The sequence below is a fragment of the Pteropus alecto genome, unplaced genomic scaffold, assembly GCF_000325575.1.
Source record: "Pteropus alecto unplaced genomic scaffold, ASM32557v1 scaffold161, whole genome shotgun sequence".
NCBI lineage: Eukaryota > Metazoa > Chordata > Mammalia > Chiroptera > Pteropodidae > Pteropus > Pteropus alecto.
In genome coordinates this window covers 7,251,250-7,275,024 of record NW_006432943.1, presented here as the reverse complement: position 1 = coordinate 7,275,024, position 23,775 = coordinate 7,251,250, and the positions used below count along the sequence as shown (strand labels likewise).

The window sequence follows — 23,775 nt, the reverse complement described above, 5'->3', positions numbered from 1 at the left end:
TTAATTTACCAAATTTAATTGTTATTAACTTATAATTTCATTCAATTGTGGTAGTTGGCTAACATACTTTGTATGATTTCAATCCTTTTAAATTTGTTGAGGTTTGTTTTATAGCCTAGCATCTGGTCTATCTTAGAGAATATTCTATGTGCACTTGAGAAGAATGTGTATTCTGCTGCTTTTGGATAGAGTGTTTTATAAATGTCTATTAGTTCTAGTTGGTTAAACTAGTTGGTTGTTCAAGCGTGTTAACTTTTTATTAGTTAATATTATTTTTTGTCTCTCTCTGTGTTAATGACATAGTCTTTGTTTTTCCCTAGGCCCTTTGTTTTTTCTTTTTTATTGTGGGAATTTGTATAGCACTATGATTTTTAGGAATATTTGTGCTGAGTTATAGAATAAATGACCATATGCTTAAAATGAGTGCATTTTATTTTATATAAAGTATACCTCAATAAAGTTGATTTTAAAAGAAATTTAAAATTCTGGGGAAAAGTTAAGACTGTAAATTATAGCTTCTTAGAATAACAAATTATTGTATTGAAGAGAAAGTTTTTGAAAACTTACTCCTTAAAAGAGATTTTTTAAAAAAAATATCTGCCACACCTTTCTAATGAGTATTTAAATTTATTTTTCTACTTCATTAGTCTTGTCATATAAATCCAATTTTTTCCCACAAAGGCTTGATTATTTTTTCTTCTTAAAGTATTTGGTGAAATGCTTCTGCCTTTATTATTGTTTTTAAATCTTCAAAAAGTTACTCATAACTGGCAATATCTGACCTTAAAATTCTAGCTGTCAACCATGTCAGGCTAAGAGGGCATATTTATCATTAAAGTTGCTCTTTAATCCTAAATACAATGTTCCCTTTCTCTATGTTCATTTAAAAAGAAAGGCTTGATTTCAACTCTTGCTCTTCTTTCAGTATTGCCTGCAAGTTAGGAAGCAATTTTGCATAGATTAAAAGCCTAAACTAACCATTAAAAGCAAGTGGATTTATCATCTCAATAGCTTCATTGAAGATTCAAAGGAATAATAAATTAGAGCCTTCATTATATCTCTTTAGTTTGGAAAAAATTCTTTTTCAGTGAGAAAACTAATCGTTTAACAAATATGTGTTCCCATGAGAAAATAATGTTTGGGTATACCAGTGATAACTCTCAACGTTCTAAAAAAATAAAATTCAACACAACAAAACCCTTTGAGTGCCTACTAAAAGTAAGGCATGGCCTAAGTTTACTTTAATGATAGTATGTAATTTTGAAGGCATGTTTTGAGACATAGCCAAGTTTTAATATCAAAGTCAACAAACATTGAGCTTCTAGTTCTGAGAATTAAAATGCAAGAGTGAGTGAATGATGCTGTTTTTCCAAATTTTTATTTTAATCTGTCTTGGATGGTTGATTCTAGATGATATTGATAAGTTTCTTCTGATTTAATGAGAGCTATAAATAGTGATATGCATAAAAATGAATAAACATTATCTAAAAATATATGTCTTGTCAAAAGAATGAACGATTTTTGTTGATAAATTTTACTTAAACGTTTAACCTCAGTGTAAATTAGGGAATCCTCACATCTTGTTGTCCTCTCATCAGATGCTTTTCTTCCTTTACAGCACTTACTGAAATTTATTTTTGTGTTCATCTGTTAATGCTCAACTATGTCCTATGTCTGACACTCATGTATATATGTATATATGGATATTACCACTATATATCTAGTACCTAGCACTATGTTTAGTATGGTATGTACTCCAAAAAAATTGTTGAATGACCAAATAAATAAAATGTCCAGACCTCAAAATCCAGTCTTAACTCCATTCTGACTTAAGAAATAACTTAAGCAGGTCACTTACCCTCTTTCTGCTTTTTTTTTTTTCTGCCTTTCCTAGCTTAGTGAATAATAGTAATACTTTACGTATAACACAATACATCTCTATAATATTCAAAACATTTTCATGGCACTCACTGAGTGATTACTATGTGCCAGATATACTTCTAGGTATTAAGCCAAAAAGCGCACCAAAAAGACAAAAATTTACACCTTTGTGGAGTTTACATTCAAGTGAAATCTTGTTTTGTTTTGGTCCTTGTAACAACTCTGTAAGGTGGGTAGGACTGATATTAATAATTTACTAATAGAGACTTGGTGAAGTTAAGTATTTACTTAAGATCAATCAGCTAATGAATCCAAGAACCACATATTTTATATCCATTGCTTTTCCTTCCTTCCTTATGTCATCTATCATGTAGAAATTTCTTGAGGAAAAGTAAGATCCAATTTACTCAACAGCTTCTGTAAAATATACTACGTAAATACGAAGTGATGACATGATTCAGGTTTTTTAAAATTGAAGTATAATTGACATTCAACATTATATTAGTTTCAAGTGTATGATATGATGATTCTGTATTTGTATATATTGTGAAATGATCACAATAAGCCTAGTTAACATCTAACCATAATTCAGGTTTTAAAAACTATAACATTTCAAGATAGCTTAAATCCAAAGAAAATTTAAAATTTCAGTCTGATCTCTTGTTTAGATATGGCCTGCTGTTATTTATGTAATACCTAACTCTTATACCTAGACCCTTAACTACAGGAGTTGGGGCTTCCTACTGTTAAATGTTCTAATACCGTGCGTTAGTATGGAAATCTAGACTGTGCTTACAGTGAATAACATATTAGTTGCTAACCAAGGGAAATATTATTATGCCATTTGCTGCTTCTTATAAGGCATGTTATTATCCAACTCATTTTCTGAATCAACATACTGAAAGCACCATAAGTAATGTAAATTTTAGGAGCTTGCACATTTTTCAACTAAATGAGCAGTTTATAAAAAAAAAACAACTTTGTGCCTCTTCTCAATTTTAATGGATGCCTTGAAAAATTATTTTTGTCCTTCAAATCTTGTTTTCATGAGATAATCTTTTATTAGATCATTAGAGAGCCCATATTCAAACTTAAGAATTTTTCTTCGTTATGAACTTAAAACAGTTTTTAAGCATTGAGAGTAAGCTATTCATAGATAATCTGGCATTTATTTTAATTTGAGCACTTCAAATTGTAAAAAGCATTAAAATTCCCCCAAATATGCTTAGAAGTGCATAAAGGAACCTAGATATGGAAAATATACCTATTTGACAGAAATTACAAAGTAACTTATTTATAAATATAACTTAAAGGTCATACATTCGATATATTCTTTTTGATCTTTTATCCTATTAAAGGATTGGATTACCATAGAAAAACACTTCTCTAAGTGTGCTCCTTGAGTGTGTTTCTTAAGATATTAACAAGTATTATTGGGGGAGAAGGAAGGTTTCTGTAGTCAAATATGATAAAAATACTAAAGAGATTTCTTCACTCAGACGTCTCAAAGCCTTTAATATGTTAGTATGTTAGTGTACATTATAATCTCTAGTGAGTGATATTTTTTCTAACATTTGGCCACAAGATTTTTTTTTCCCTCCTTAGGTGTATCTGGTGGGACTAATGTTTTTCAAAACATTATATATATGTTAGTATTTGCATAATACCCTATGAAGTCTGTATTTGCTACAGGTTGTTCCTCAGTCTTCTTCTCTCTCTGGACACTCTCTATTATACCCAAGACTTTAAATATCACTTTTAGTTTATTGACACCCAAGTATGTAAATCCACCAGCTCTGTCTTCTGAACTCCACATCTACATATATATCTGTCTACCCAAACTTTCCAACTCGATATTGAATTTTGAATAAAATTCAATTATCTAAAATTGAACTCAATTTCTTCCTCTTAAATCTGCTTCTTCCAGTCCTTTCCTATTTCACTGAAGATCACTAGGATCCACTCAGTTGTCGAAGCTGGATACCTAGTAGCCATCCTTAACAATTGCCACTCATTTTTCCTTTCTCATACAACCATCAATGTGACCTAAGTATCCCAATTATTTATATTTCTTAAGTAAGTCTATTTCACTGAAATTTCATCTAAGTTTTAAGCCTTCATCATCTTGTAAAGATTGCTTAAAGTAACCCTTTAACGCAGCACCATTCAATAGAAATGTAATGCAAACCAGAAACTCAAGTCATGTATGCAATATAAAATTTTTTAATAGCCACATTAAAACATGAAAAGACAACCTACTAAATGGGAGAAGATAATCATCAATGATACTTCTGATAAGAGGTTAATACTCAAATTTTTAAAGAACTCATGTAACTCAACACCAAAAAAACTAACAATCCAATTAAAATATAGGCAGAGGGCCTGAATAGATATTTCTCCAAAGAGGACATAAGATGGCCAATAGACATTAAAAGATGCTCATTGTTAGTAATCATCAGAGAAATCCAAATTAAAACCACAGTGATATATCACTTCACACCTATCAGAATGGCCATTGTTGTCATTAAATCAACAAACAACAAGTGTTGGCGAGGATGTGGAGGAAAGGGAATCCTAATGCGCTGTTGGGAATGCAAATTGGTGCAGACACTATGGAAAACAATATGGAGGTTTATAAAAAAATTAAAAATAGAACTATCTTATGATTCAGCAATTCCACTTCTAGGTATTTATCTGAAGAAATCAAAAACAGTAAGTCAAAAAGATATATGCACTCCTATTTTATTGCAGCATTATTTACAGTAGGCGAGATATGGAAGCAACCTAAGTGTCCATCAATAGACAATTGGATAAAGAAGAGGTGGTAAAATACAATGGAATATTACTCAGCCATAAAAAAGCATGGAATCTTACCATTTGCAGCAACATGAATGGACCTGGAAGGTATTATGCTAAGTGAAATAAGTCAAACAGAAATCCATATGATCTCACTTATATGTGGAATCTAAAGAACAAATTAAAAAAAAAACAAACAAAACAGAAACAGATTCATAGATACAGAGAACAAACTGATAGTTGTTGGATGGGAGGGGGTTGTGGGGATTCATGAAAAAGGTGAAAGGATTAAGAAGTACAAATTGGTTGTGATGAAATAGTTATTGATATGGTTATCAAGTATGTTTCTGTCATATTACTCAGGTAGGTCCTGGGCATGTCTGCTCAAATCAGATATTTGTGAGAAAAAAAACTGGCCTATTAGAGAAAAAAAAGAGAAAGAAAGTAGAACAAAAACTGGTCCAGGATCACATATCTGCTTCTTTGGTCAAGATCAGGCAATAATCCTGGCAGAAATAATCCTGGGATAGTAAGAAAGTACTACAGGAAGACAAAAATGATATTTGTTACAGTTATAAAAATATCTCTTGGGGACTAAGGCTCATAGAGAAGGCATCTGAAGGGCTTAGTCAACTTCCTAATGATTATTATTTTAATTTACTATTTATGATGTAGAAGATCCAATAATCCAAGTAAGATTTCAATCTTTGTATCTGATTCATTAATTTATGATTTATATTTATTTATTTATTCAAAAATTGAGGACATACTTGCCTTCAAATAACTTGGTCTTGTATGAAAATAGTCATGGATGGATAATATGGAGAAACTGGAGTAAGCTTCATAGAGGAGGTTGGGCTAGGATGAACATTAATTTACTCATTAGACATGAGGTGGGAAAAAATTCTAGAATTCCAACAAATGGCAGATGAGCAGTTACCAAAATAGAAGAGAGATATATATGTTTAAAAACTACATGTAATTCAGAATTTCAGGAATGTAATGTGTCCTCATATATATGTGTTGAAAGAGATGAGGCAGAAAGAATGGTTAGTGGTAAGACTGGACAGACAAGCAGGAGCCAGATTGTGAAAGGCATTGCATATGAAGATTTAAATTTCATCTTATGTACAATGGGAATTCATGAAGAGTTCTGAACAATGATCAGATTTCCATATTAAAATGAACATCTGTTGACTGTGTAATCAAGAGATCGAATGGAAGAGAAATTAAAGTCAAAGAAACTTCTAAATACTACATGTTAAAATTAAGGAGAAAAATGGTAAGGCTTGAACATAGGCAATGACAATTGGAAAAGGAGAGAGGAGGCAGATAAAGAACATATTTAAGAGATATTAGACAAGACTTTATTATGCCAAGTTTTTCATTTTAATTTTTTTTAGTGTCCAGTAACAGAAAATTGAATTCAAATAAAGGAGTTCGTTGAGTCATGTATCTGGAAAATTTAGAGTTGGGCAGGTGTTAGGCTCAACGGTCTCATCTAAAAAGTTTGTTTTCATCTTGCAATTCTGCCTTCCATAGTTTCAGATTATTTCAAGTCTGATTTCCCTCCTGGTGATAAATGACCGCAGCATTTTCAGGCCTCATCTCAGAATAACACGAGACCCAGAAAGTGAGGCAGTGTGTAAGTGGCCTTTTGGAGGTTTTCTTAGAGAGAAAGCCAAAAGTCATCTCAGCCCATTCCTGACCTAACTTCTATGGCCAGGAGCATTTTGATTTGCCTAAACTTGCTTATCTGAATCAATCACTTTAGCAAGGAGATGAGTCCGCATTTGAGGATAGGATAAACTTCCCACAAGCATGGCGCTCAGAATTGAGATGGATCCCAAACTGAAAGCTTAGTCAGGAGAGGATGAATGCTGGGTAAGCCTGCTCAGGGTTAATGTTTACTACGGGGTAAGAGGAAGAAAAATATATAGAGAGATGCAGGGTGAAGGGAATGATTTTTTAATTTCCTTCCTTCCTTCCTTCCTTCCTTCCTTCCTTCCTTCCTTCCTCATTATATTGTTCTAAGTTAACATTAACTCCTTTTTGGGTTAGTTACTGAAAATTGTGAAGTTTTGTTTAGTTTGACAATGAGCTAAACATGTAAAGACACCTACTGCTTATTTTTAAACTTCCTTCCTTCCTTCCTTCCTTCCTTCCTTCCTTTCTTCTTTTCTTCCTTCTTTCCTTCCTTTCGTCCTTTTTTTCATCGACGATAAGTATATTTATAGGCTCATACTTTCTTTTCATTGGCCAGCAGTGTCATATGACCACATCCAGCTTCAAGGGAGCCTGAAAAAAGTAAGTGCTGGCTATGTAGTAGAAGACAGCAAGGGAGAAAGGAAATGGAACAGCTGGCAAGTTAGCTAAACATTAAGAGTTTGCTCTAAAAACTATCGAGAAGTTTTTTTCTCCCTAGCCCCAAGATTTTGGGAATATTTTTTCTTTGTGTGTTTGAGATATTAGAATTATATGACAATGTTGTAGGTTTATTATGAAGTCAGAGTTCAACCATGTAGGGGAAAGCAAATACATTTTTTTCGTTTTTACTAAGATTGCAAAGTGGATGAAGTAGAAACTGGAACACAGACTTCAGATTTTACTTTACAAGATAATGCTGACGCAGGAATTTAGTTTCCTTGGATGGATCTCTAACTAGCATGAAGTGAATGGCTCCATGGGATAGAGGTGAACCCTTGAATCATAGAGCATTAAGTCCTAGCAATCAATGCATAGGACACAGTAACTCACTCTCTGATCCAGCACAATAAGAACCATTCCCTTTGAGAAGTAAAATGTCAGCTTAGATATGAAATGCTCATCTCAGTATTGTGACAGCTGATTCAGTGTGATCCCAAATTGCTGAGCCTTGTTTTTTTTTAACCACAGACAGCATCAGAAATGAAGACGAATAAAAATTGATCCGTAATATAAAATAGATGGTCCAGCCATAGCAGACTGCCTTCTCACTGGCGGGAATCCTGCTCTGGCTCTGGCTCTGCTTCATATGATAGCCTTCTTGACAGCAGCCATCAAGTAAGAGTATGATGCAAAAGTGTCTATGGATCCCACTAGCATCTATTGACCTAACAGGATTCACTCTTCATTACTCACTTTCTGATAAATAGAAACAAAGTCAGAATGATTGAATGCCTTGAAAGGGTCAGCATTTCCAGCTCTGGCAATTCACACTGCTTTCCTACCTCATTTATTTCTCATCAGTAAATTTGCTTCAGCAGTTATCTAGCAGTAGGGGTGACCATTATTGCATGAAAATCTTCTGTGACAGCGACGTTCATTCAGTTTCCTAAAGCTAAGCATGGACTCTGGATCCCCTAAAAATATAAGACAAGCAGCTTACATTCAAATAGTGATTAGACAATTTTAAAATTTGGAAAACTCAAGTTTATTTATATTTAGTGATAACAATAGCTAATTCTCCATTTTTAAAGTAAAAAGTTCTGGAAGTATCAAAGACAATTAAAATCTGAAATTTTCCAAACATTATTTATACTATTGCATATACTTCAGCATTATCTTCTATCAAACCCTTTCACTAGAACTGCTGTGGAATAGCGCACATGTTTTACCTCACCTTTCTGCCTCTCTACAGGCCTGGGTGAAAGGAATAAAGAGCAAATGGGGAAGGCCTGGGGAGCGTGAGGAAGAGAAAAGAGAGGAAAAATATGTTTCTTGGTAAACCACAATCTCTATAATTTATCACTGAATTGGCCAGCATTGACTATTTCCCGAAGGCATCTATAATTGTAAACTGATCTGCCCATTTCAATCTGTCCTTCTTGGACCAGCATCTTGTATGATGTGGTATCCTATTATGTGAACAAAGGCACTGATTTTAATTACATGAAAATTGATGTTTTCTGTGAGCTTTTATGAAGAGTAATTATTACATTGGAAAAGGATCCAAAGAGTAGTTATTCATCTTTACATTCTTTGATTCGGGTGTAAATGTGTCTGATCTCTAGGGTTCAATAGTGAGAATGAATTTGTGCATTAGATCTACATTTATATATCATTTTTTCCAGTTATCAGATTCCTAGTACATTTGTAGTTTTTACCTATTCATAAATGTCGACTTCAAGGCTTTGTTTAGCTTACTTCCTTCTCAATACATTGCTGCTTTTATAGCTCCCTAAGCATGCTTAGACACATTAGAATTTTGGCTTCCATGATTAGGCTTTGCCTTCTTCAAGGTCAGAGGTCCCATCTTAATCAGCTTTGTAAATTTCCCAGCAAAGCACAATGCCTCGCTTATAGGAGGCATTGAAATAAAAGTTGAAGGAAATGAATCTAGCTCAAATAGGGACAAATGAAAAAACCTGTTTGTCTTCATTGCTTTATCTGAAAAAGAGGGAAATAGTTTGATTTACATCACAGGTGTATGTATTTTGAGGATCAATATATAGTGTTAAGAGAGTAGTTGCTCAGATTATGGTTGTACAAAATTCAAGGAAAAAAACCTTCCTCCCTCGTTCTCTGCTGTGATATGTGTACATAAAATCCTACTCTCCTTGTTTTGCTGATGTAACTATCTGAGCAATTCGCTGTTCCCACCCATTCCTGAATCTATATGCTACTCTTGCTTTACAAGTTTCTCATTTCTGTCAAATAGCTGCTCTTCAGATTTTGTTTAATCTCAGAATTTAATTAGGAATCAGAGCAAAAGTCAATTGGCACTTCACTGTGTGGCTTGAGAGAGGGGGGTTGAAGACGATTAGTTTTTTGCCTGGTTCCCATTGCTCATTTTAAAGAGAACTTGAAGCTAGCAATGGTGTGAGGCCAGATGTGTTCCCCATCTGCTGTCCTTGATAGCTGAAGCTACTTCATCAACATTGATTAATATGCTCTGGCAGGTGCAGGTCTTTGAAAATCAGTTTAAATGACTAAACACTTTACTTACTGGGGGGATCCTAGAATGTTCTTCCCAACTGCACTTGCTGCCATGGTCAGGAGATCCTGAGGGTGTTAGACAATCTTCTGTGATTCTTTCCACTCCCATTGGGTTTTAGAGTCTTTATTTTGAGTGTCTCATCCTGCCTTAAATATGCTTTTACCCTTTGACCTAGTAATTCCTCTTCTGGAAATTTAATAGAATGAAGTTGCCAGAGATTCAGTCAGATATTCATGTATAGATTATTTGTTTTAAAGTGTTTATAATATCAAAAACCTGGAAGCAATCAAAATGCTTAAGTAGGAGATTGATTAAATAATACTATTACATAGTAGAATCCTACGAAGCACTAATAATCATTTATTTAACAAGATGAGAAAAATGCTCATTATATAATATGAAGTAAAAAAGCAGAACATAAATATAGGTATACACAGTCATGATTTTGTAAAACAAACTGTGCGTGTGTATAATTTTGGAAAACATATTTATATTTGGTTAGTAGGATTATAGATGTCTGCAAGTCTTTTTTCCATTTAAGCCTATCTGTAGTTTCTAGGTTTTCTATAATTTTATCAAAAAGAGTTAATTTTTCAATAATAAATTAGTTCACTTGTTTTTTTTTCTCAGTGATAACTGAAAGGTGGTGATTCACGTACAGAAAGTGTGGGAACCTTCTATGAAGCAGAGGCTGCAAAGGTGAGTAGCATGGGTGACAAGCACAGCAGGGTCAAGGTACAGTGAGGGAGAGGTACCAATCACAGATTTGTATCACTGCGGCCTGAGGATCTCTGAAAAAAGGTGAACATTTCATGCCAAGTCAAATATATACAGAGCTCAGAACTGCTTTCAGATGATAAGCTATTAACAAATTGTTGATGGTAATAGGGAGATAGCCAGATCCGGGTCTGTTGGCAGCAGCAGAGTATGCAAGAACGGAGAAGCCTAGGTCAGCAGGTAGAACAGCCCCTTGGCTGAAGAAGAGTCTGGAAGCAGAGGTGGAGGGACAGAGCTCGTTGTAAGTGCTCAGGGAGAGGAAGTGAGCCCAGCAGGCACAACAAGAATAAGGTTTCCCACCAGACTGGCAGAACACAGCAATGAGAAATACAGGACTAACATTTGAAGATCCAAATGCAGCAGAGGGAGTCTTGAAAATGGTCTCTTTTGTCATTCCTCTGCTCAAAACCTTCTGGTAGCAACTCAGTTCACTCAGAGTAAAACCATAGTCATAAAATCTAAATCTTTGAAGTGTGTCCTCGGAAATCATCTTGAGGTATCACGTTGCTCTCTTCTCTGTGGTTCTTAGACTGCATGAGAATGTCGGACTTCAAACCCTCAGACACCTACAACTACTTAACCTAGAGCCTAGAGCCACTCTAATCCAGAAGGGGGCCCAGAAGGGGAAGTCTTGATAAATAGATGCAACTTGGAATCTAGATCTGAGGGTCTGGAGCATAGAGTGTCATCCTTGGGTTAATTGCCTTTGTGCAGAGGTGGAATTCTCTGGTTCAAAGAGTGTCAGCAATGTGCTCATCTGCTTCAAGCAGTTTTAAGTAATGAGATTGTGTATTTGAGACTTAGCCACCTGCATTTCACTGACTTGTACTCTCAAGATCCGAAATTATACCACAGTCATTCTTGCTATTACTAGTTGGCTGAATGGATATGTAAGCAACTATTGTGGAAAAATAGGGTGGCAGTGGGTTGAGGGGTGCAGAGAAAGAGAGATGCGTAGGAGAAGTAAAGATGAAAAGGCGAATCTCTTGAGTAGTGATATCAGAAATTCGTCCCTGGAAAGCCCAGGGAACTCGTCGAGATGGTATGTGGCTCTACTCCGACTTGTTTCATTAAAACAAAATGAAAAGTATTGCTATTAGAGTTTTGAGTGAACATTCTGATTGTGCACCCAGGAGCTTTTGGTTTATACTCACCCTAGCTTTTCATAGGTCAAAGACTAAGTCAGTGAGAGATCTTAGAACCCTCGAACACCTGATGCCCATCTGTGACCTATCTGTTAAAGCACACAGAACAAGATGTGTGCACAAAAAGCATTTTTTATCATTAGTGATGGGAAACAGGGCTTGCCAAGTTTAGAAACTTTGTTGAAACCAGAGGTTCAGTCTTTACAACTTGAATACTGACACCTACACAAAATATACATTCCTTTATCTTCTTAGGAAAAAATACTTTTTTAAATAACAATAAAAAAATTGAAAGATGTTTTCCTAGACGTGAATTATTTTAAAGCATCATTTACAAAAATTGAATGTAAGTGAAAGGGCTGAATTTAAACTGACACATGCATTTCTAAATCGCATCCTTTTCTATCTGTCTAAGCCAGCATAGAGAAAACCAACAATAAAAGTATTTGCTCAAAGCTCATCATAAACCAGTTTAAAAAGCTCATCAAGTCAAGATGACCATACAAGGTTCTTGGTTCCACCTGTCTGTTTTTGCTAGGTTTTGACTTTGAGTCAAATAAAAGAAAAGCGTCGTACAGTGCTTACATGGGGCTGACCCAAGCCACATGGATTTCCCAGCTAGGCTAATAATTTTTTGCATCCACTAATTGTTCCTAAATAAATACTTCTTCAGCTGATTGTGGCAAGGAGTATGAGGATTTTTGTGGCAGTACCTGACCTTTCCTATCCTGTGCTATCCATTATGGTAGCAATTAGACACATGTGGCTATTTAAATTTAAATTCAAGTTAATGCAAATTAAATTAAAATTTTAGTTATTTATTCATTTCAAGTGCTCAACAGACATATGTGGATGGTGGCTACTGTATCGGATAGCACTGTTACAGAATCTTTCCATTACTGCAGAAAGTATTTTTGGACAGCCCTGCTATGTCCAAGTAATTTAGGTTCCAAACATATATGCCTCTCACAGTGTAACAAGAGCCCCACAGTTTGTCTACTGACAAGGCAGTTTAAAGGCAATCTATTATACTCTAACATTCACTTATTCAACAAATATTTATTGACCACCTGTTACATATCCTGACTTTGCTTTCCTATGGGCCACGTAGGTACCTGTGGCTTCAGATTTCAAAGGCTCTGAGATAGACAGTGGAACGATTTGTGGTGGTGTTTGAGGTGAGACTGTCAGTTGTCACTGGAGATCAGAAATGGGCTTAGAGGATGTGACCCAGGACACCAGAAGTGTCTGCTACAAATACTATGTAATTGTGAGTAGCTATTTTGCTTTTATTTTAACATTTGCTGTTATTATAATTTAAAATGTTTTTAGTACTCAATAGTAATGCCATATAAGCATTTATCTGAATGTGGTCCAAATGATAGTACTGAAAAACTGGGCCTGAAAAATCAATATCTTAGGAATGGATGTTAGATATGCTAAAATAAGACTAAACACCCTAACACCTCGGGCTATTATTTTTGGAGAAAGAATGTTATAATATGTTAAAGTAATCTTGAGAAAATTTAAAGCGAAAATAGGCAACAATGGTGATAGATGCACATGCTGTTAGAATTCATCTCTTCCTAATTTTCATATTTCCCTATAGGAAAATTATTCTGGAATTATGTAAGGCTTAAGGAATGCAATGATCTTCACGTGGGATGGCCCTGAACAATTTTTTCCATCTACGTACATTTTCAATGAAGGCTCCTTATAGATTGGCACCCTAGGCAACTGCCCAGCTAGCCCGCCCTGTTGGTCAGCTTCAGTCTGGTGGTAAAACATGGTGGTAAAAAACACTGTAGTTGCCTCCATAATATCCACTTCACCCTCTTGCCTTAGGTGGAAGCCAGGTGGCTTGGTGAGATGAACTACTTCCCTAGCTCTAGAGGTGGGTTCTCATTAGTCTAGCTCTGACTGTGTTACCGGTTCAGGCACAGGCTTGTTTCCCAGGTCTGAAATCACTGTGGTGCATGACTTCCCTGGACACAGCAATTTTTTTTCAGGGGTGGGGAAGCCCAGGCAGTGTGAAGCCTAAGAATTTGTTTTTATTATCAGAAGGAAGGGAAGCCCCTCCTCCCTCTCATGAAAATGAGAAAGCATTTAGTTCTGGGAGCTGCTGGCAACCACTTGCTACCATGAGGAAAGCCAGCCTAACTAAAAAGCCAGTGCAGGAAGGAGGGCACAGCCAAGGGAACTGCGAAAACTGGGAAGCAATGGCCCTGATTATATTACAAACCCTAAAGTTTGTTCTCTAGTCTCTGGTTATGAGTCAAGAGATTTCCTTATTCTCTAAATCATTTTAAATTGTGTTTGTGCTACAGAAAACTTCTAACTGGTAACAGACACTTAGAAATAAATGTTTCTTTCTCTCTCTTCCACCAGTGATGTCTTCAGAGCAATCAAGACTTAAAAACGGAAAGTTATACATGAAGCCCATAGAAGACTGTTTCTTTTCATGAACCAAATGAAATGTTCTGGTCTTTTTCCACTCAAATTTTTTCTTTTGAATAACTTTATTATTTTATTATTAGTCCTTAATCACTGGCAATTTACTCCTAAATGGATTTACATTGCTTATAAAGTGAAACATCATCTACTACTCAGTTTATTACTGAATTCTGATTGCTTACATAAGTAAAAACCACTCTGCATGTGACAGTCTGGGCATTGTTGACCTCAGATTGGTCAAATTCACTGTGGTCCCAAAGGCAATCAGCAATGTGCATGTGTAGGATTCCGATTATAATAATGCTCTGGTGCAACGAAGCAATGTTGTGTGTGTAGCTTCCTATCTTACAAAGTACACAATTGCTTCCATTCATCCTAGTGATATATCTTAACAATGTCTATTTCAACAGATTCTACAAATTATCTCCCAATAGAAATGGCTGAAAATATGAAGGCATTTATTTCTATTTTATAGTTTACACAAAGACATTTGCCAATGATGGAGGACCCAACTTAAACTGGTTTAACAGAGAAGGGGAATTTATGGGCCCATGCAACTGAAAACTCCAGGGCCTTTAAATAGGGCTGGATTTGCGGTTCAAATGATGCTATCAGAGCTCAGCGTCTCTCTGTCTCCATCTCTGTTTGAACTCTACTCTCAGCTGATTGGATCTACCCTCAGGCTTAACACTGTGTCCTCCTGGCAGTCCCAGGTTCCTCACATCTCTTAGTTCACCAGAAGAAATTATTTTCTTCCCCCCAAAACTCAGAGAGTTTCCAGAATTTAAGGTTGTTGGTGTTGATTGGTCTGAACCACTTATAGTAACCAAGAGATAGAATACATTGGCTGATAGGAGTTCATATTCTCAACCTCTGTGTTCAATGGAAGAGGTAGTTCACGGGAACCATATCCATACCTCCTGAAAATGTGGAGAACCCTAAATACGTACATATTGTATATTCTTATCGCAAAAGAGAGTGAGAAATAAAATGACAGAACCACCAGAGAAAGTGAGGCCATATACCATTCTTGACTTTGGACTCCAGGGAAGTTAAGGTGGTCTAGCTGAAGCCTTGACCACCTACTATGCCTTTTCACATTCAGAGTCCTAGGCAGTAACCACGTTACCTTTTACCTTTGGGTGGGACTTTTTTGCCTTTTCACTTCTGAGCACTGACTTCTGAGTGATCTCAATTCTTACCTTATCAGACAAAGTTCATGGTTATAAAAGAACTGTTAAATCCATTGGCCATTTGCTTTTTTTCTTTAAGGCTGTTTGCATTAGCCTCACAGTATGATTTGTGAATAGCAACAATGGCTAGGTAGAGAAGGAATATTCTCCTTGATAGGTTCTGAGGTAGCTGGCTAATTTTAGTAAACAGAAAATAACTAACCTAAGAGAGCAGTAAGAGTACATTGGAGGCATCTAATATCATGCATAAACTTTTTTTCTCCCCAGAATATGGTTGAACTGGTTCTGATAGATTTAGAGGCCATCTATCTTGCTATTTTGGCTGAGGATGATTTATCTTGGGACCAGTGTCTTGAAGAGGGGTTGGTTTCATTTTTAAAGAGAGTAGTAGAAATTCAAGGGCATTTCCAAATCTGGAAAGTTAAAATTGCCCATTGAGAAATTTGCTGAGCTTCTAATTTGGCAGATAACCAAACAATCTAAAAATAAGGACTGCTTTAAATAAAACACCAAAATAAATCACTCAAAAGAAAATCCCATATCTGTTCCTGTCTGGCAGCCCACTTATACCATTTCATCATTTATTTATTCCCCATTAAAGCTAACATGGTTCCATTTGCTCTTTTCACATAACTATATGAACCCATGTTTTAAAGTTGTGCAAAGAAATATATATCCTTCTTTTTGCCTGTTAAGAGAGCACATTTTGTAAAAAATTTTTTTTTTGCCAAGGGAAATATTAGAATAAATTCAAGGAGTCCCGAAGAAGCTGAAATGTGAAGCAACTGGGAGGTGTCGAGAAAAAGTAATGAACTTAGGGCAACACACTGGAGTTTAAATTTGGCCCAGCCATTACTGTTACTTGACCAATTTATGTAAACTCTCTGAGCATCATTTTCTAAAGAAAACAGAGAACTAATACAAGAGGATCCAAAACAACATAGTAATTTGACCCGCCTTAGAGCTCGAAGGAGTCTTAGGTGGCCTTTACATCCAATCTCTAAATACTTAAACCATTGCTGGGGGTGGATATTTACTCTGTTTAATATTATAACAATAATATCTTCGATTTAAGTAAACTTTGCTCTCAAAGATCTTTCCTAAAAAAGGAATAATTCTAAAATCTTCAATATGAAGGAATAAATGACACTATATCTACCAGTGTTTTATTGTCATATTGTTATAATGATAAGCATTAAGTCCTGAGAACTGGATGTAAACCAAGTACCACTAAGATCATAGGTTCTTTGTTTATATCCAGAAACTGATGAACTTTCCACCCAGCCTTAATGTGAAGATATGGGAAAGAATGTCATGGGCTTGAGAGGGGAAAGCTTTCAAATGCCAAGTTGAGATGTTTTGCATTCCAGATTCCAAACTCAGCATCTAAAAAATTAGCCTCTTTATTTTAAAGAAAGGCAGGGCTTTTTTTTTTAGCTCCATCCTATTGTTCTTGCCCCATCTAGTTCTTGACATTTTACATATCATACACAGGTATTCATATGAAAGAATATTTGATAAATATTAATTTTCTCATAGATAATTGTTTTTCATGTAGTCAAATTTGATCTAGGCTAATCTAAATGGTGAACTCAAATCAAACAAAAGGAGAAAAACAAAACAAAACCTAAAAAAATTTCTTTTAAGCTAGTTTTCCTTTCATTTAAAAAAGTAAGTGCTGATTATTTTGGAAACCTTTCCATGCCACTTTTTTGGACATTATTGTATCTTCTACTGATGAGCAGACTATAATAATGGTTTGTAAGCATTTTAGAGTGACTATAACCAATTATGGTTAATTTTGCAACTCTTCCTTCCTCCTTCTTTCCTTCTTTATTCTACGCTTAAAAAAACACACATCATATACATAATATTATATAACGTGATATATTTTGTTTTTAAAGTTAATGCAACTTATAATATCTTTATTGAGATGTAATTCACATATCATACAATTCACCCGTTAAAAATACACAAGTCAGTGTTTTTTTTTTAAACATATTCAGAGTTGTGCAACCATCACCACTAATTCCAGAACATTTTAATCACATTTTATCACATTTTATCATGCTTGATTCATATATTTTAGACATTATTTAAATCTGCTTCCTCTATAGTAAATAAGAAATAAGATTTTTCTTCAATGAAACAACCTACCATTTTCCTAGTAACATTAAGAAATATTACCACACCATAACCTTTTCACTTTATCGACTATAGGCGTTATTGCCCATCTTGTCGGATGAGAACGCTAGTGTCTCTGTCCTTCCACTTAATTCTTCTTCACTCCTTCCTCTTCCTAACTTCTAACATCTATATTTTTTATTTACATTGTCAAAGTTGATAATATTTATGATCTCTACTGTAACCGAAATCTAGTCTTCCATCTGTAGCCTATAAGTTGAGTCTAAAAATTAAAAAGTAATAAAATGTTATCATTATTTTGACTTTATAAAAATTATGAATTCTACATTATACAATTATTACTGCATTTTTCTTGTATAGCTTTTTTCCTAATGATGTTTCCAAAAGGCATTTTTTTCCTTGCACTTTTCCTTTTTAATAGTCTTTATTATTTCCATACTCTACATAACATCAGAAATGCTGTTGAAGGCACCCTTTCCCTGAAGCCTCCCTTGCCCCCAACTAAGACTTTCCATCCATTGCATCTATTTTGAACTTTCAAGTCACCCTGGGGCTTCCTTTCACTTTCTTGATTTGCTGGAACACATCCTCAAGAAATTTTCTAAGAAATGGTGTGTGGAAGGTAGATTTTCTAAGTTGTTGCATATCTGGAAAGGGGTTTAGTCTACATCACATTTGACAGTTTGGGTAGAAAAGTTCAGGTTCAAAATCCTTTTCCATTAGAATTATAAAAATTTTATTCCACTCTTTCAATACATATTGTCATTGATGAGCTGAATGCCATTCTGAGAAACACTGCTTTGTAGGTAAACGGTTCTGTTTTTAGGGAAAGTTTTAGAATCTCTTTATTTTTCATGTTTACAATTATTTATATGGATATAGATCTTCTTTCATTCATTGAGCTAAGCAATTGGGGAATTCTTTAATATGGAGACTAACATCCTTTATCACTAGAAAATTTTATTTATTTGAAAATGTCCTGATTTCTGTTTTTTTTCTTTCTTTCTGTTCTTCCTTCCTCGAACTCCTATTAATCGATGTTGGATCTCTTGTATTGATCTTATTCAATTTCTTTCGAGAAGAACCTTCTATATTTTCTTGAAGATAGACAATACAAATTCTTCAAGAGAGCTAGAGAAGTAAACTTTTCTGAAAGTATACTTTAATTAATGCCTCTGTTTTTAGTCCTATAGCTCAATGTCACTATTTGTTGTACCTGATATATGTGTGTCCTGTGCCTCTCTTCTATTCTTCAGATTGTTTTCCCCCTTATTTGTATTCCCTGCTCCATCCCCAGTACTTAGATATTCACATACACTCTCCTCTCTATTTTAAGACTGAGGCTTCTTCCTTCTTGCTTCATCAGTAAACACTTCTCTATCAGCTCTCAGTCTTACAGAAATTGGTCTAATCTATTGTTCATTGATGGAGCCCTTTCTCTTCATTTTGGGGGTGTTTAAAATCATCCTTTTATATTCCATTTCTGCCATTTTAATATCACCTCAAGAGGAAGAAGAAATAAATGTATGAGATTGTTTCACTGTACTGACCTTCTAACAAATCAAGCTCTTCATCTAGAAACTGCCGGCATTTGCTCTGCCCAGATCCTTGTCATGCCTTATCATTAACTTAACTTCTTTTAAATCACCTGATTTTGCTCTACATGATCCATTGTGTTGACTCAGTCGCTCAGGTTTACCATTATTTTCTTGATACAGAGAAATTCTTTGATATATTAGAAAACAGGTCTGGGAATGACCATATAGTGTTTAGGACTAATGATTTTCATGCCATGAATTATAACCCAAGTACAGTAAGATTATTATTTCCTTTATTTCCTCTCAGAGAAGTAAAAGTGATGGAGTAAATAGCTGTGTGTTTGGGGTGGGGTCCAGGGGAGTGAGAAAGGAAGAGGAAGACCAAGTCATAATTTTCTTCAAGCATAGCATCTGCAAGGTCACTAAAGAGGGTGATAAACTGTTCTCTATCCTCAGTAAAGAGAGGAGGAAGAAACAGGCTTAAGTTGCAACATGAGAGGCATAAGTTGTAAAATGAAAGCATTTTTAAAAAAAAATAAAAAATAAAATGAAAACATTTCTGAGGGAGAGAATTCCTTTAGGAAATCATGTACTTTCCTTTTCTTAAGTACTCTTAAGAAAAAGAGAGGGATTCATTTTGATTTCTATAAATATTTAAATGTGATCCAAATTAGAAGCAGAAGGATAGACTAGAAAACTTACCTAGCTCTTTCTCCTGCTAGATGAAAAATAACAACAGTAATAATAGCTATCATTTATCGACTGCTTACAATGTGCCAGCTTCTGGGCTAATTAGTTTACATACCAATTTCATTTAATTTCTACAACAAGCCTCTGAGGTAAGAAATATTAGCATTTCTACTTCATGGATGAAGAAATCCATCGTCCCAGATCCCTAAAGTAACACAGATTCAGATTTTTGTCTGTTTGACCACAAAATTCATGCTTTGAATTGCCACACTAATATGCTTTGTCTAAGATGCCATGATTTACATTTTCAAAATCAATGCCTTTACTTAAGACCACTATGTCTTCACTGTTCTAAATGGTATTTATAATTGCAGTTGTTTTCAGGCAATTTGTTCTTTGTTCTGCATTTTATCATCCAGTCAGAGTGAGGTGATGTCTCTATTTCTAGAACTTGAACTAGTTTTTCAATGTTATAAAAATGTGTCACGTCTAAGCTGTCTTTCAATGTCAGATCACTTTTCACTATCTACACAGAAAACCCTTAAAACCTCTTATCCAGTGTGGAGCTTGGCTATTGCCCTGAATGGACTGGTTCAGGAAATGGCTTCCTCGCCTAACCCCACGACAGCCCGTCAACTCTGAACAGTCTTGTGGGGTGCCGGCAGGTCTCCAACCAGAGCAAGTGAGCATTTCTTCCTCATAAGAACACTCTTCATATTCATCTTTTAAAATTGTGGCTGTTTCACGTAGGGTAAAAAATTACTGGTTAAAGAAAAACCTTTATCCCACAAAAATTTCAGATGGATGCTATTTTACTCTACAAGCCTCAGCTGCATGTTTATTTTTGCTCTTGTTGGCTTTATTGTTCATTAAAGAGTTGTTTGCCCTTTTCCTGTTTATATATCTGGGCGAATCGAAAGATGTATACTTATTTTAAACCCACTTAAAAGACACAAGAACAATAGGAAGAGAGAAAACGAAAGAAAGAAAGAAAGAAAGAAAGAAAGAAAGAAAGAAAGAAAGAAAGAAAGAAAGAAAGAGAAAGAAAGAAAAGTAGAAAGTAAGAGAGAAAGAAACAAAAAGAAAAGTTTTTTTTTTTCTCTTGCCATGAAGGTAAAGAGAAATCTCGTTGCAGGAGATCCCTATTATAACACACAGGTATAGCTATACCTAAGTGAAATAATGACAACTAAAACAATCACGCAGTTGTAGTCAGCCTACAGGTGATTGTTTTTACAAAGGAATTCTGCAGTCCATTCAAGCTCTTACACCTGTTTTTTTCCCTTAATAATATTTATTCTGGGGGGTGACCACGTAGGCAGCAATCCCCTAGCCGTGGCTGGCTGGCATGCCACTTCCCACTGCTCCTCCTGGTAGTTCCTTTCCTTCCCTCCTTCTGAAATTGATTGTAGAGGCAACAGAAGTAACTGCTCAAGTCTTGTGTATGATTCTCCTTTTCTCTTCGCTTTTCCATCCAGTTATTGACCACACCCTTCATCAAGAATAGCTGGGTAAACACATTTCTCTTAACTTTGCTGCATGTCACTATAAAGAACACAACACTGATAGGTCCTGTGATGTCACTGTCACATTCTGGACTTTAGCTTCTTAGGTTGCTCTGCACTAGAAAACAGAATGAAGCTGACAGGTTCCTATATAAGCTAAAGAGGGCATTCTCACCCCACTTGTATCATCTTTTAAAGAACTTTTCTTTACAAATTAATTTTTTTTTCCTATAACTAGAGGCTTTTTTGAGAAATCTCTATATTTATACCATCATTTCCACTAGCTTCAGCAATGACAAATTTTCCAATGTTGGGCCAGTAGGAGAAAGAGAAAGTGACTCTGCATAGATAGAATGTAAAGTGCCATAACCGAACTCTGGAAAAAGTACAGAAGCCTAGAAAGTTTATTTATTCAGATTCAAAACAGCAGATATTAAAACATTATAAAACGACAGTAATTTAGCAAATGTAGTATATAAAAAAAGTCAAATTTATGTAATTGAAATACATAAAACCAATGTATATAACCAGCATGTATAAAATTTTAATAAATTATATTGGAAGGCTTGACAAATCAACCAGAAAAGGTAAGATTATTAAATAGTCTGGGGAGACATAGTTTGATAGAAAAAAATCAATTTAGATTTTAACTTCATACCATACATGAAAATTTATTCTAGATGGACTAAATATAAACTATTAATAATTAGAAAGTATAAGTGACTGATCTCTGGAAGGGGATGTATTCTCTTGGCATTAGAGCAAAGATAAAAGTTACAAAGTAATTTATCATCATTTGACTAGATGACAATGTAGAACTTCTGTACATCAAAAAAAAAAAAACAATTATAAAGGGCTAATATATTTTATGGATAAAGAACTTATACAAACAGACAAGAAAAACACTAAGACCCCAAGAGGAAAATGAGCAAAGAACATGAATAGTCAGTTCACAAAAGAGGAACTTTCAGAGCCTAATAAAGACAAATAAATATTCAATTGAAGCTGTAATCAAAGAAATGCAACTAAAATAATGAAATGTATCTTTTTCTCCTATCAAATTAGCAAAGTTTCTGATTAGTTGGGCCCTCTGGGAAGCAAATGTAGAGGTGGAATTAGGAATATAAAGGTTTATTTTGGAGTAAATCCTCTGAAAGATAAAAGAGGAAAGAAGCAAGTTTTGACATTTGTGTAGTATGACTATTCTATTATACTACATGATAATCTATCAAGAAAAATAGAGAAGTATTTAGTACTAATAACACTCAAATATAAACTTATTTAACCCTCACAAAAACTCTCTTAGGCATATACTTTTTTGATCCTTATATTAGAGATGAAGAAACAAATTCATAGGGAGGATAAGTAAAATGCCCAAGGCAATGCTGGAACTTGAACCCAGGTAATCTGGCTCCAGAGTCTTTGGTCTTCGGTTTTACATTACATTGCCTCTTAGGTATAGTGCATAATGTTAAGCAGTTTTTTAAATGATGTTAAGGAAGAATTTTAATTATGTGGGAAAATGCTTATGTTATAAAATTAATTGGAAAGAGCGGAATTCAAAATTATCTATATAATGTAATTTGGTTAACTATAATATGCACAATTAATGGGTGAAAATAGAGTAAATTATTAATAGTAACTACTGAGTGGAAGGTGAGGTGTGGGGTAACCAACTCATCCTCGTTTGCCCTGGACTTTCCTGGTTTGTACTGTGTTCTGGGAAATTACTCAGTTATTGGAAAGCTGGGGTTATTGGTCAACCCTAGTGATTTTAATTACTTTTTTATATGACTTAGGTCCCCTCTCACACATTTTCTAAAATGAACATCTAATAACTAGGTAATCAGGGGGAAAAAAACAAAACAATAAATTTTGGGAGAAGCAGCAGCAGCATGTTGGCTATATTCTGGTGGAAATGAGCTCAGGAATAGAGAAGCAGCCAGTGTAATGACCCAGATCAAAGGGATTGAATAAGTAGCAGGAAATTTTAGTTCATTTTTTCGTTCATTCAACCCAATGCTAGGCCCTGATGATACAGAAATGAAGATGGTGACAAGTCACTTGCTCTCAGGAGTTTACACTCTAGTAGGCTCAATCATTCAATAAATAATTACAATATTTACACATTATGATGAATGCTATGCAGGAGAGAACTAGGGTAATGTAACAGAGAGTAATGGGGTGGGAATACTCTAGAGAGGAGGGTTAGGGAAGGCCTCTGTGGACTGGTGACATTTGATTCCGATCTGAATGAGGAGTGGCATTATAAACATTATTAATGCAGATTTAAAAGTGAACCATAGGGGAAGAAAAAAATTCTAGCAATTCATTTCTTCTCAGACCTGGAGATAAGGCACTCATCGCTGGAGATAAGACACTCATCCCTGGAGACAAAATTCCTTGGTGCCATGTTCCCAATTCACATGAATGATAACAGAGTCTGTTCACATTTTTGGAGTCTGTGAGAAACAGGGCAAATATGCAATAGTGGAGTTGTTTTTTTTTTTTTTTTTAAATTTAGGGGAACTTTTATTTTGCCTCATACTAAACATAGCACATAATACATTTTTAATTGTTTTTATTTTGATTTTTTCAGTATGCTATTTTTAATTTTTTATTATTTTTTAAATTTTTTAATTAAGTTTATTGGGGTAACATTGGTTAATACAATTATATAATTTTCAGGTGTACATTATCATTTGACATCTGTATATTCTATTGTGTGTTTAC

At 34.8% G+C, this 23,775-nt stretch overlaps 1 long non-coding RNA gene across 1 annotated transcript in view; it reads left to right on the top strand.

The window, feature by feature from the left end:
* LOC112476327 overlaps nucleotides 1-23,775 on the top strand; it is a 47,996-nt gene that overhangs the window by 16,064 nt on the left and 8,157 nt on the right. Inside the window, exons 2-3 of the long non-coding RNA XR_003045032.1 lie at nucleotides 10,226-10,294; nucleotides 12,629-12,787. This is a non-coding gene — a long non-coding RNA (uncharacterized LOC112476327). The remainder of the gene's footprint in view (nucleotides 1-10,225; nucleotides 10,295-12,628; nucleotides 12,788-23,775) is intronic.